The 11,432-nt window shown below is 40.9% G+C and overlaps 1 long non-coding RNA gene across 1 annotated transcript in view; it reads right to left on the minus strand.

Moving 5' to 3' along the window:
• Positions 1 to 11,432, minus strand: part of LOC124244064 (uncharacterized) — a 42,948-nt gene that overhangs the window by 16,040 nt on the left and 15,476 nt on the right. The window contains exon 2 of the long non-coding RNA XR_006889875.1: positions 5,684 to 5,817. This is a non-coding gene — a long non-coding RNA (uncharacterized LOC124244064). The remainder of the gene's footprint in view (positions 1 to 5,683; positions 5,818 to 11,432) is intronic.

Consider the following 11,432-nt stretch of genomic DNA (forward strand, 5'->3'; position numbering starts at 1 on the left):
TCTAAAAATTTCATGTAAACAGTATCATACAATATATAGTCCTTGGTTTCTGGCTTCTTTCCTTTGGCATAATGTTCTTGAGGTTCACCCATGTTGTTGTATGTATCAGTACCACAAATTAGTACTTCTTTCTTTTTCGTGGCTGAATAATATTCCATTTTGTTTATTCATTCACCACTTGAATTTGGATTATTTCTAGTTTTTTATCAATCGTGAATAATGCTGCTAAGACCATTTGTTTGGGTTTTGAATGAGCACAAATTTTACAAATAACCTCACTGAGGTGTAATTGATATACAATAAATTGCATGCATATAAAGTGTACAATTTGATGAATTTTGACATATGTATACACCCATGAAACTATCATGTATAATCAAGATAATGAATGTATATATCACCCCCAGTGTTTCAATGTGCCCCTCTCTTTGGAATTCTTTTCTCCCTCCCATCCATCCTCCCAGCCATGCTCAGGCAACTAATGATCTGCTCTCTCTGTCACCATAGATTAATTTGCATTTTCTGGAATTTCACCTGAATGGAATCAGACAGAATGGTACTTCTGAGATTTTGACAATGACTCTGTTGAATCTATAGATCAGTTTGGGGAAAACCGACACATTAACAATATTACATCTTCCAATCTGTAAACATGGTAAACATTCCCACTTATTAGGTATATTTTAATTTCTCTCAGCAAAATTTTGTAGTTTTCAGTGTACAGGACTTACACTTCTCTTGTTAAACTTATTCCTAAGTATTTTGGTCTTTTTGACGCTACTATGAATGGATTTGTCTATTCTCGACATTTCACATAGATGGAATCATATACTATGTGGTCTTTTGTAATTATCTTCTTTCACTTAGCATAATGTTTTCAAGGTTCATCCATTTTGTAGCCTCCATCAGTACTTCATTCCTTTTTATTGCCAAATCATATTCCATTATACGGACATATCACATTTCGCATCCACTCATCAGTTGAAAGACCTCAGTTTTCTAAGAGATGATCGTTCTTTTAGTAATTTGCTTGAATTTAATTTGTAGACTCTGTTTCTCCCATGAAGTGCAGCCCCTGATGTCTTTGCTTTCTTTTAAAAATTCTTATTTCTGTTTTCTGTCCCGGATCCCTAGTGGTTACTTCTGTGTCTTCATAGTCAGCCAGTGACTTGGGCAGAGGTGGTACCCTAACACCTTGCACCTGTAAGCCTTCCACCCTCCCCTGATGCAGCTGCATGTGGGCTTAAGGACATTCCAAGTCGCACCCAGCTCTCGAGGAGTCTGCCTTGGCTTTTACTTTTGGCTGGGCTCTCTTGAGTATCTGGCCCCTGGGTTGCAGAGATCAGCAGTCAGCCACAGACATGTGGAGAGCTGCCTTGGCCCTTCTACGCCTCTCTCCTTTCCAGGATCTCCCCGTTAAATTTCTGGCTGATGGCCCCAAACCAGGGCTGCACACTGGGTAGCAAAGATGTAGGTTTTCCTTGCCCTGTATGAACTGAGTATGCCACTTTTAGCCAGCAAAGCTGTGGGTTTTTTACCCCTAACCCTGACCTCCACACCAAAATGAGTCCATCACTTCTAGAAAAAAACATAAGCTGGTAACACTGCAGCTCTCACCAACCAAGATAGGGAGTGGGAGGACAGAATGGAGGCCCCAGGCAAGAAGGCCGCCAACTCCCACTCTTCCTACCCACAGCTCCACCATCTTTATCATCTGCCTTCTTGGCCAATTTCCAGTGCTCGAAATTATTGTTTTTGTCAATCTTGTCTAGTTTTACACTTGTTTTACTGAGAAGGAGAATCACTCATCCATTTTACCTCATCATGAACGGGAGTGATCTTGGCTACCCATTTTTAATTTCTCGATTTCCCATAACATAATCTCTTACAAAAATAAAGTATGACTATGATTCCACTCCAAGTATCAACTATACAAATGCTCTCAAGTCTGATATAAAATTTACCGTCATAACTTGAATATTTTCCATTAAGAGAGTGCCTGCTCCACAGAGCATCAGCAAACTAACATAATATTAAAGTACCAAAATAGTCAAATGTTCAGGAATGTTGAGGTTCCTAGGGGATAAACTGATTGACTGATTGGCTCTCAGCCATGGCTCTTGACCACAAAACCCTCTGATGGCCCAAATAGGATAGATTCCGTGCTGTTATTAACAAAGCTCGACATAAGCAAAAAAGCAAATTCTTGAAGATTCTATTAATACTACTATGTATTATTCGCAACTCAAGAGTTTGTCACATTCCATTTTTTTCTCCACTTATTCCAAATACTGTCACAAAATCCTCAAGCCTAACTTGCTTTGAACATTATTGCTTAATATTGATAGAATGCTTTATAGTTGCTGAAAACTCTTTCACCTACTGTCTCATTTGATCTTCACAAAAATCTCACATAGCAAGTAGAGCAAATATTATCCTCTTTTTATACCTGTTGGAACGGATATACAGAGGGATTAAGTGTTTCACGTAGTTACTAGATCAGATCTCGGATCCAGTTATCCTGGCAATGTTTCATCTTGTGACCTTGGGCATGTCTCTGCCTCAATTTCTTCCAGTGCTTTGGTAACCTCCTTAAAGGTAAGGAAAAGAAATTACCCTCAAATACTAGCTTTCTCAACACTTTCAGTTGAGGAGAACTTGTCTAACATTTGTTTCCTTAAAAATTTTAGTTATTGGAAAGTGAATGCAGAGCCTCAACAAGAAGAAATGAAGCTCCATTTCATAACAATCGCAAAAGCAACCTTTAACATAATCAATGCCAAGCTCTCGGGGTGCACATGTGCCCGCGCTCGTGTGCGCACACACAAACACACACTTTACAGAACACCATTCTATGAAATCCTCCTAGGAGGGAAACACGAACCCTCCCTACATACACACGCACAAGGGGGTGGTCTTGCCACATGTCACAAATCTGTTGGGTCATTTCAGAAGAATAACTCGAAATCTCTTCACCACATGCATTGGGAGAAATAATGTTGTAATCTCTGTCATCTAGAAACCTAAAACCAAAAACTTCCTTGAGCCCTCTTGATTCCACAGTTCCTCAAAAGAAGGTCTACACTCATTCTTTTCAGTTCATTTCCTTCAATCCGCCCTTGGATCTGTTCCACTCAGGCTTTTGTCTCCAGCGCTTCACTGAAACACTCTTGTCAAGGGCACCAATGGAACCTCCTGGTTGCTAAATCCAGGGATGGATTTTCAGCTCACATCTTACCTAAACCATCAGCAGCATGTGACAAGGCTCCTTACTCCTGCTTCTCTCAAACAGTTTCTTCCCTTGGTGACTAGAATACTCCACTTTCCACCTCACAGTCCATTCCTCAGTCCCTCTTGCTAAATCCATCTCATCTCCCAACCTCCAAATGTTGCAGTGGCCCATGGCTCAGGTCCTAGCCCTCTCGTCTTTTCTATCTACTCTTCTTAGGGCTTTAAATAACAACTAAATGCTAATGACTTCAAATTTGCCTCTTCAGAACGGAGCACGGAACTCCAGACTCTGCCTACTTGACCTTTCCATTTAGATGTCTGAAGAGGCGTCTCAAACTTAATGTGTCCAAAACTGGGCTCCTTGTGCTGCCCCAAATCTATCCCTCCCACATCCTGTCCATCTCAGCAAAAGGCATATCCATTCTCCAGTTATTCAGGCAGAAAGCTGAGCCATCCTTGACATGTCTCTTGCTCTCTGACTCCGTATCCAATTTCACAACAACATATAATAGAATTCCATCACTGCTCATCACTTCCCTTGTTTATGAGCTCAGGCACCATCATCTCCCACCCGAGCCTCTGCAGTAGCCTTAAATTGGGTCTCTCTGCTTCCACCCTTGCAAAGATCCCACCCTCACCCCAGAGCATTCTAATCTCAGCAGTTTCAAGAGAAAGATCATGTCACTTCTCTTCTCAAAGCCCACCAATTCCTTTTCATCTCACTCAAAGCTAAATCCTTACAATAATCGACACTCACACGATGTGACCATCCATTACCTTTCTCCTTCTCTCCCCATCACTCACTCCACTCCACCCAATCACCTACCTCCTTCTACCAGTCAAACCAGTCAAGGATGCTCCTGCCTCACGGCCTCTGCATTTGCTATTCCCTCTGCTTAGAACACTCTTCCCCCCAATATCTATGGGGCTCTTTCTCTCACCTTCTTCAAATCTTTGCTCAAATACCACATTTTCAGTGAGGCCTTCTCTGAACGTTCTATTTACAGATGAACCCCTCTCTTGCATTTTCTCCAAAGTGCTTACTGTCCTCTAATAGATTGTATATTTTACTTATTTATTTGTTTTTAGTCTGTCTCTCCAATAGAATGTCAACTCCCCGACAGCAGGAAGTTTTATTCTGCACACTACTGTATCACCATCGCCTAGAACACGGTAGGCACTCAATAAATATTTGATGAATCCAAAAGCCATACTCTTAAAACAATACAGAATTATATTAATTCATCCATACACAGACCAGAAGGTTCAAGGCCTACAGAACGCTGAGTAATGGATGACTAAGAATACTGATCATATATGATAATATGGCCCAGTTCTATCCATTAGAAATACAAGCCAAAAGTAATTTAAAATTGTCTATTAGTCACATAAAAATGTAAAAGAAAACAAGTGAAATTAATTTTAATTTAATTTAACCCAATACATCTAAAATATTATTTCATGTGACTCATACAAAAGTTAATAAAATATTTTACAGTCTTTTTTTCACACTAAGTCGCTGAGAGGTGGTGTGTATTTTATGCACAGCTCATCTCAACTGAGACGAGCCACATTTCAATTGTCATCAGTTATATATGGCCAGCGGCTATCATATTGGACAGCACAGACACAGTCCAAAATTAAATAACCCCAATGTACTGGGAAACTTCTCGTATATTCATTACTTGTTTTTAACTTAGCATTCTAAAACAAGGCCCTTGTACAATCTCGTGGCTTCTGAGTTTTGTCAAAACAGTTTCAATGGATGTAACAAGAATAATAGCTTTCATTCTGAGAAACAATTTACATCAAGATAACTGGCTGAACTCTTTAAATTTCACTGAGATGTTTTGATTAGAAAGAAGGAATGCCCTTCTTTCCCAGTCTCTTCAATTAAGAAACAAAGTTAAATCCACGCAGAGTCTGTGTTCTTATCTGTATTAGCAGGAAAAAATCATCACTTACAAATAGAAAGAACTATTAAAATTCTGTTTCCACTAAACAAACCAGTATTTTTTTCAAGTTAACCAAAACACATTCTGTGTTAAAAGACAATTTTTTTGTATAGATATGGTCGCATTTAAAAAATTCATAACAATTGCCTTACCAATAATTTTCATTTCGTATTATAAAAGTGAAATAAAGCAACAAGGAAAATGCTTTTGAATTTTTAATACATAAATTTAAGTCTTCACTATGTTTCTTAAAAGCTAAAGTATTATGCATGGAAAATGTTTTCATTAAGTTTTTTTTAATCAAGGTATTAATTTCTTCCAGAATGCCATTATTATAAATATTCACTTACTGGAATGATGGTAACTGTCATCATTATTCAACAAAAAAATTTAAAGAACCCAGTTAAAATGCATAATATTTTAAAACTTTCAAGTTATATAACATGTTACTCTTTTTTTAAAGCAGTAAAACAAAGCTCACAGCAGCATCTACTTACTCAGACGTTACAAGGTGTTATCTATCATCTCCTATAAACCGGCAGGTTTGCGCTTCCATCATCAACGAGGCAGAGAAACTCCAGATGGTAAAGTACGCCATCTCTTCTAACCCTGAACAGCGTGAATAAGGTGCCTGTGTGAGAAAGAAAACTGGCGTTACAACCAAGACAGGACTCCCACCAGTGGACTGTCCAGATAGGGAATAACTTTAGTTTCTTCTTTTCTTTCTTTTTTTGTTTAAGTGAGGGCTCAGAACAAGTTAATTCATGGCCCTGGAGTTGTGGGTGACCTGAGATGACAATACTTGGTATTAAAATTGCCCTTCTGTTTTAAGAAATCTCTTTGGGAAGAAGCTTATATAGCACAATAAAATACACATCTTGTGCTAAATTTGATCCCTTTTTACCAGACTGACCCTTCAACAGATAGAAATCCTCCATCTCTAACCTTATCATTTATCCTATGAACTAAGACACTTCTGAAAGTGATAAGGGGAACTTTCAAAATATTTATTAACCAATAAACTGCTTTCATTATATTAGTTTCTGTTCTAAAGAAATAAAATTAATGTACATCCACTACATTCAAGAAAAAATTTGAAGGTTTACTAATGGCCTATAAACACTTAAAATGTCATAAGCAGATTGATTATTCTTGTTCGTGTACTTTCATTTGTTTTTAAAAGAGATTCTGTTTCTAATATGGTGTCACTGGTATTTTTTCTGGAAAAAAAAGGTTGATATGGTCTTATTTTTAATTTTTCACAAAGTTGCCACAATCACTTTCAAAGTTTCCTTTTATGTTAAATAATCTGAAGCCACTGACATCTTCATGTGACTCTTCTGTATCAATATTATTTTTAACAAGAAAATGCTCTTTTCACAGCTGCTGAGAAGCCTGGTATGCTCAAGCAAATTCTGCTAAATAGAGGATATTCTCAATTCTATTTTTCTCCTACCAAAAATGTAAATATTTCGGTCTAAATATTTTCACAGATACTATCTTTTTGCCTGAATTGGTGTTCTTTTTTCCCACTCATTCCCCCTCCCATCCACTCACCACGACACACTGCAGCACACGTAGTTTTTTTCCCTGATGCAAACCCCATCATGTCACTTCCTAAAACTTTCCCGTGGCTTCCCACTGCTCCTAGGATATAACCCCAAATCTTAGCATGGCTCCAAAGCTATGCACCACAGGCCCCTTCCTCCCTCTCAGGCTACACTGGTCACATCTCAAATCCTCAAAGGTATGAGGTTTTCCCCGGTTCTGGCCTCTGCACGCTGGGTTTCCTGTGCTCAGACACTCTTCCTCTCAGTCGTGGGCACCTTTGGTTTCTGAGAGGTTTTCTAACGCCCCCAATCTAAAGTACACCATGGTCTTCTCTCTCTCAAAGTACTCTGCACTTTTCCAGTGAAGCATTCATCCAAATCTATATTTACTTATTCGCGTCTCCTAAGAAAGACTATCTTCTCCAGACAGTAAACCCTTCGTGCGCATGTAGGATCATTCTTGCTGGATTCTCCCCTCCCTCATCATTCTTTACCCAGCACCTAGCTCGGTCCTTGGCACCTTGTGAACCTTCAATAAATATTTGGCAAATAAATGAATGAATGAAGGCCTGAGGAGGAGAGGATGAGTCAAAGGACAATCTAGTCATTTCAATCAACTTGTTCTCTGTGACCCAACATCTCACAATCCAACTACATCGGCCATTTTCCCTTCTATACAGGATGGTTCTCATCAGCCTATAAACAGTCTGTACCTTCTCCCAACCTGGAAGAGAGAAGGAAAGAGAGAGAAAGAAAAAGAAAAAGAGAAGAAAAAAAGGGGGAGAATGAGAGAAAAAGAAGGACCTTTCTCTTGACCCCCACATTCTGTAAATAAACTCCCCATTTCTCTAATCCAATTTTATAAGAATACTCAAAAGAGCTGTCTCTGTCGGCTCTCTCCAGTTCTTTCCTCCCACTCTCACCTGACCCCATTCTAATCAGACTTTTGTCCTCACTGCTCCACTGCAACTGAGCTTGTTAAAGCCACCGACGACTTCCATGTTGAACTATCCAATAGCCAGGTACCGAGGCAGGTACTTTAAACGAACTGTCTCATTCATTTAAACAGCTCATCACACCCACCCTATGAGGCAGGTACTACTGTCATCCCCAGAGAAGGGTTAGCTGAATTCATTCAAGGGCACTTGAGTAAAAGAGCAGCAGAGACCATTTCTAACAGTCAATTTCCACCTTGCTGTACCTCATCTGACTTAAGGACCTCTCAGTGGTATTTCACAGAGCTGATCACTTCCCTCCTCCTTTAAACACTGTCTTTGCTTGGTTTCCAGGACACCACATTCCCCTAACTCTCCCCCTACTTCACTGGACATTCCTTCCTAGGGCTCTCCTCGTTATCCCAACCACCCAGGGCTCTCAGTTCTCAATCTGGTTCTCTATCTCCCTCCCCTGGGTCATCTCAATGCGTCTCATTACTTTAAACACCACTGATAAGACCCTGAACCTGATCAGAGCCTGAACCTCTTCCCTGAACTCAAGGATCATATTTTCAGCTGCCTACTTGACGTCTCCCCCTTAGATGTTTAACAGACATTTCACACATAACGTCACCCCATGCCAAGCTCTTGGCTTCCCGCCCCCATGAGTGATGCTACTACAGAATTCTCCACCTCAGTGAATGATAGGTCAGTCCTCCAAGCCGTCCCTGACTTTTCTCTTTCCCTCACACCTCATATGCAATCCATCAGCAAATCCTGCTGGCTCTATCTTAAAGACATATCTCAATTCTGCCTAGAGTCGTCCCTCAATATCCACGGGGTATTCGTTCCAGGACCCCCATGGATACCCACATCTGTGGATGGCTCAAGCCCCTTAGGCGCATCCGCAGATTCCACCAACCACATGGTCCGCGGCTGGTGGGACCCACAGATGCAGATGGCCGACTGTACTTCTCACTACTGCCACCACCACTACTGCCATCTGAGCCTCCAGCCCCTCCATCTGCATTCCTGCAACAGCCTCCCAGCTGCTTCTTCCCTTGCCTCGCCACACAGCTTTCAAAACAAAAGGCCAGAGTCATAGTGATTAAAACAAAAAAAATCAGATCATGCCACTTCTCTGCTCAAAACCTACTAATTGTCTCCTTTCTCATTCAGAGTAAAAGCCACCACAATGAACTACAAGGTCCATAGCAGCCCCAGGTAACCTCTCTTGCTTCATCTGCTCCCTGTCTCTCCCTTGCTCACCGCACTCTCGTCCCACTGTCCCTCTTTGCTGCTCCCTGAGAATGTGGACACACTCATGCCCGGGTCTTCACACTTGCTGTTCCCTCTGCACAGAATGTGCTTCTTCACGGACATTTTCATGGCACGCTCCCTCGTCTACTTCAGACCTTTACTCAAGTGTCCCCGTCAGGGAGGCCTCCCTGGCCACTCTATTTCATACCACACCTCATCACCACCATTCCCCTTTCTACTCCACTGACCCTGATTTACTTTTATTTGTTTATATTCATTCATATTACCCTCACCAGGTACCTCCCTCCCGCTTTATTCTCTTCCTCCTGTAGAATTTAAGTTCCTTAAGGGAAGAAATTTTTGTGTTGTTCAATACTGTATCCCTTTGGTGGCAAGAAAAACGCCTGGTCCCCAATATATATTTACTGAATAAATAAAAGGTTGAAAATAATATCACGGGTAGGCAATTTACTAAATCTCCAGACCCTACTATTCTTAACACAAAGCGCTTGGAGAGCACGGGCCATGCAGCTACAGTTAGATTTCGCCCAGGAACTTGCACACACCATCTTAATAGAATTACATCGTTGATGATCATGTCTTCCACTGAAATTTTAGTTTTCCTATATTATATGAACGTTACTAACTTTAAGAGTTAAGTAGAACATTTTGAAATATGACAATGGGTCTCAATTATCAATACCAAACTCCCTCAATTAATACCGCAACTCCCCAACTGCGTCATCCCTTGGGGAGGTATGTGTTTATTTACGAATGCTTTGCCTGTGAGCACAGTCATGACAGAGGCAGCCTGCATCTCTCACTAGTGCGTTATCTGCTGTGCTATCTGTAGGAAGACCTTGCAGGCACGCAGGTGCTGAAACAGGATTAAGAAGAGTGACTGCCAGTCTAGTTGAGGCTGCTTTCTTTTATAAGGTTACACGGTTCTTCTCCAACTTCTCTGGCATTTATCTATGAATTGCTTTAACTCTCCCAAAGGCATTTCTCAGCCTACAGCCAAATGCTTTCAAGATCCTTTTCACAAGTCAGCCTGTCTTCCAAGACTTCCCGGCTCTCCCGGGCGGCACCGGCCTGCAACACTTCCATCTCTCACCCCCGGACTCCAAGCCTTCACTTGTGGAGCTCTTAGTGGACTCAACATGAAAACATTTTATCAATGCAATATCTTTGTGTGCTGAACTAAATTTCACAGACAAAACTGGAGCAAGTTGAATTCTGATACCATTATTCTACTCTTGGACACTGTTAAACCTTGTCTCATTTCACCAAGAAATTCAAAACCGTTTGCATTATTTCCTGAATTATCATCAACCTATAATTTAATGAGAAACTATACACTTTCAGCATACATTATTAGTGCTTTTCTTAAGTTTCAATATAAAACAACACTGCTCAAATCAGGATAGATCCCAACATGCCTAAAACATATATATATAACCTAGTATAAAAATTCCACAAGGACTGTACGTATGGCCTTCATCAATAACACGGGAGGATGAGGAACTAACATTTAGAAAATACCTACTACGTGCCAGGCATTTTATCCACACAATCATATGTAATCCCTGTAACAGCCTTGTAGGGTAGCTATACAGCACCAGACTTCAAAACCCCCAAGACACCTCCAAAATCCCAGTACCACATCCTCTTGCAAGCTAGCTAGGTGTGACAGAGCCTTAAGAGGAAGAAATTCTGGGTCAGTTTTTACCAAAATGAGCAGCTAATAATTAACAGCTATATTAAAACTTTTGTATCTGGGAAATATGTAAAGATCAATCTGAAATCTACAGGACAGGCTAAAGTGTTTTTAAATTTTTCAGTTAACTCACCTTAGTAGGCCCAAGGGACACACTCATTCTTAAAAGAAATTGCATTATGATGATCATACTGAAGTTTTGCACGGAAAAGATGGATAATTCATTATATTTGACCCTCAAATATTTCAGGCAAAGGCTGTTTCCTCCACATCAGGTAAGTCGTGAAGTCTTAAATAACTATGTTATGAAAACATATTAATGAGCACAAGTTCCTTGGGGAAAAAAAAGATTCCATTGTTGTCCTTCACTCTGAAGTGAACTAGATTTCCAAATGGGCAAAAATACAAGGCCGGCTCTTAAAATTCCATGGAAAATGTTGTTTGCTTCCTTCAACGTTTAAAAGATTCGCATTAACCTACAAAATAAAATATCTCTAGGGCAGGCTAAGAGGACTTGAAGACGAACAGAATAAAATCCGCACCTAAGCAAAAACCAGACGGGCGACGCCTAATATTTTAGAGAAAACAACCATCTAATGGTCCTCCTGACGACCGTGAGTTTCTAAGCATAGCGTCTCTGTCACGACTTCAGAACAGAAGCGCGGGGCGCCCCGCACCCCCGCCCCGGCATCCCGGTCCCCGCGCCCCCGCCCCGGCATCCCGGCCCCCGCGCCCCGGCCCCGGCATCCCGGTCCCCGCGCCCCCGCCCCGGCATCCCGGCCCC

This window comes from Equus quagga, chromosome 8, assembly GCF_021613505.1.
Source record: "Equus quagga isolate Etosha38 chromosome 8, UCLA_HA_Equagga_1.0, whole genome shotgun sequence".
NCBI lineage: Eukaryota > Metazoa > Chordata > Mammalia > Perissodactyla > Equidae > Equus > Equus quagga.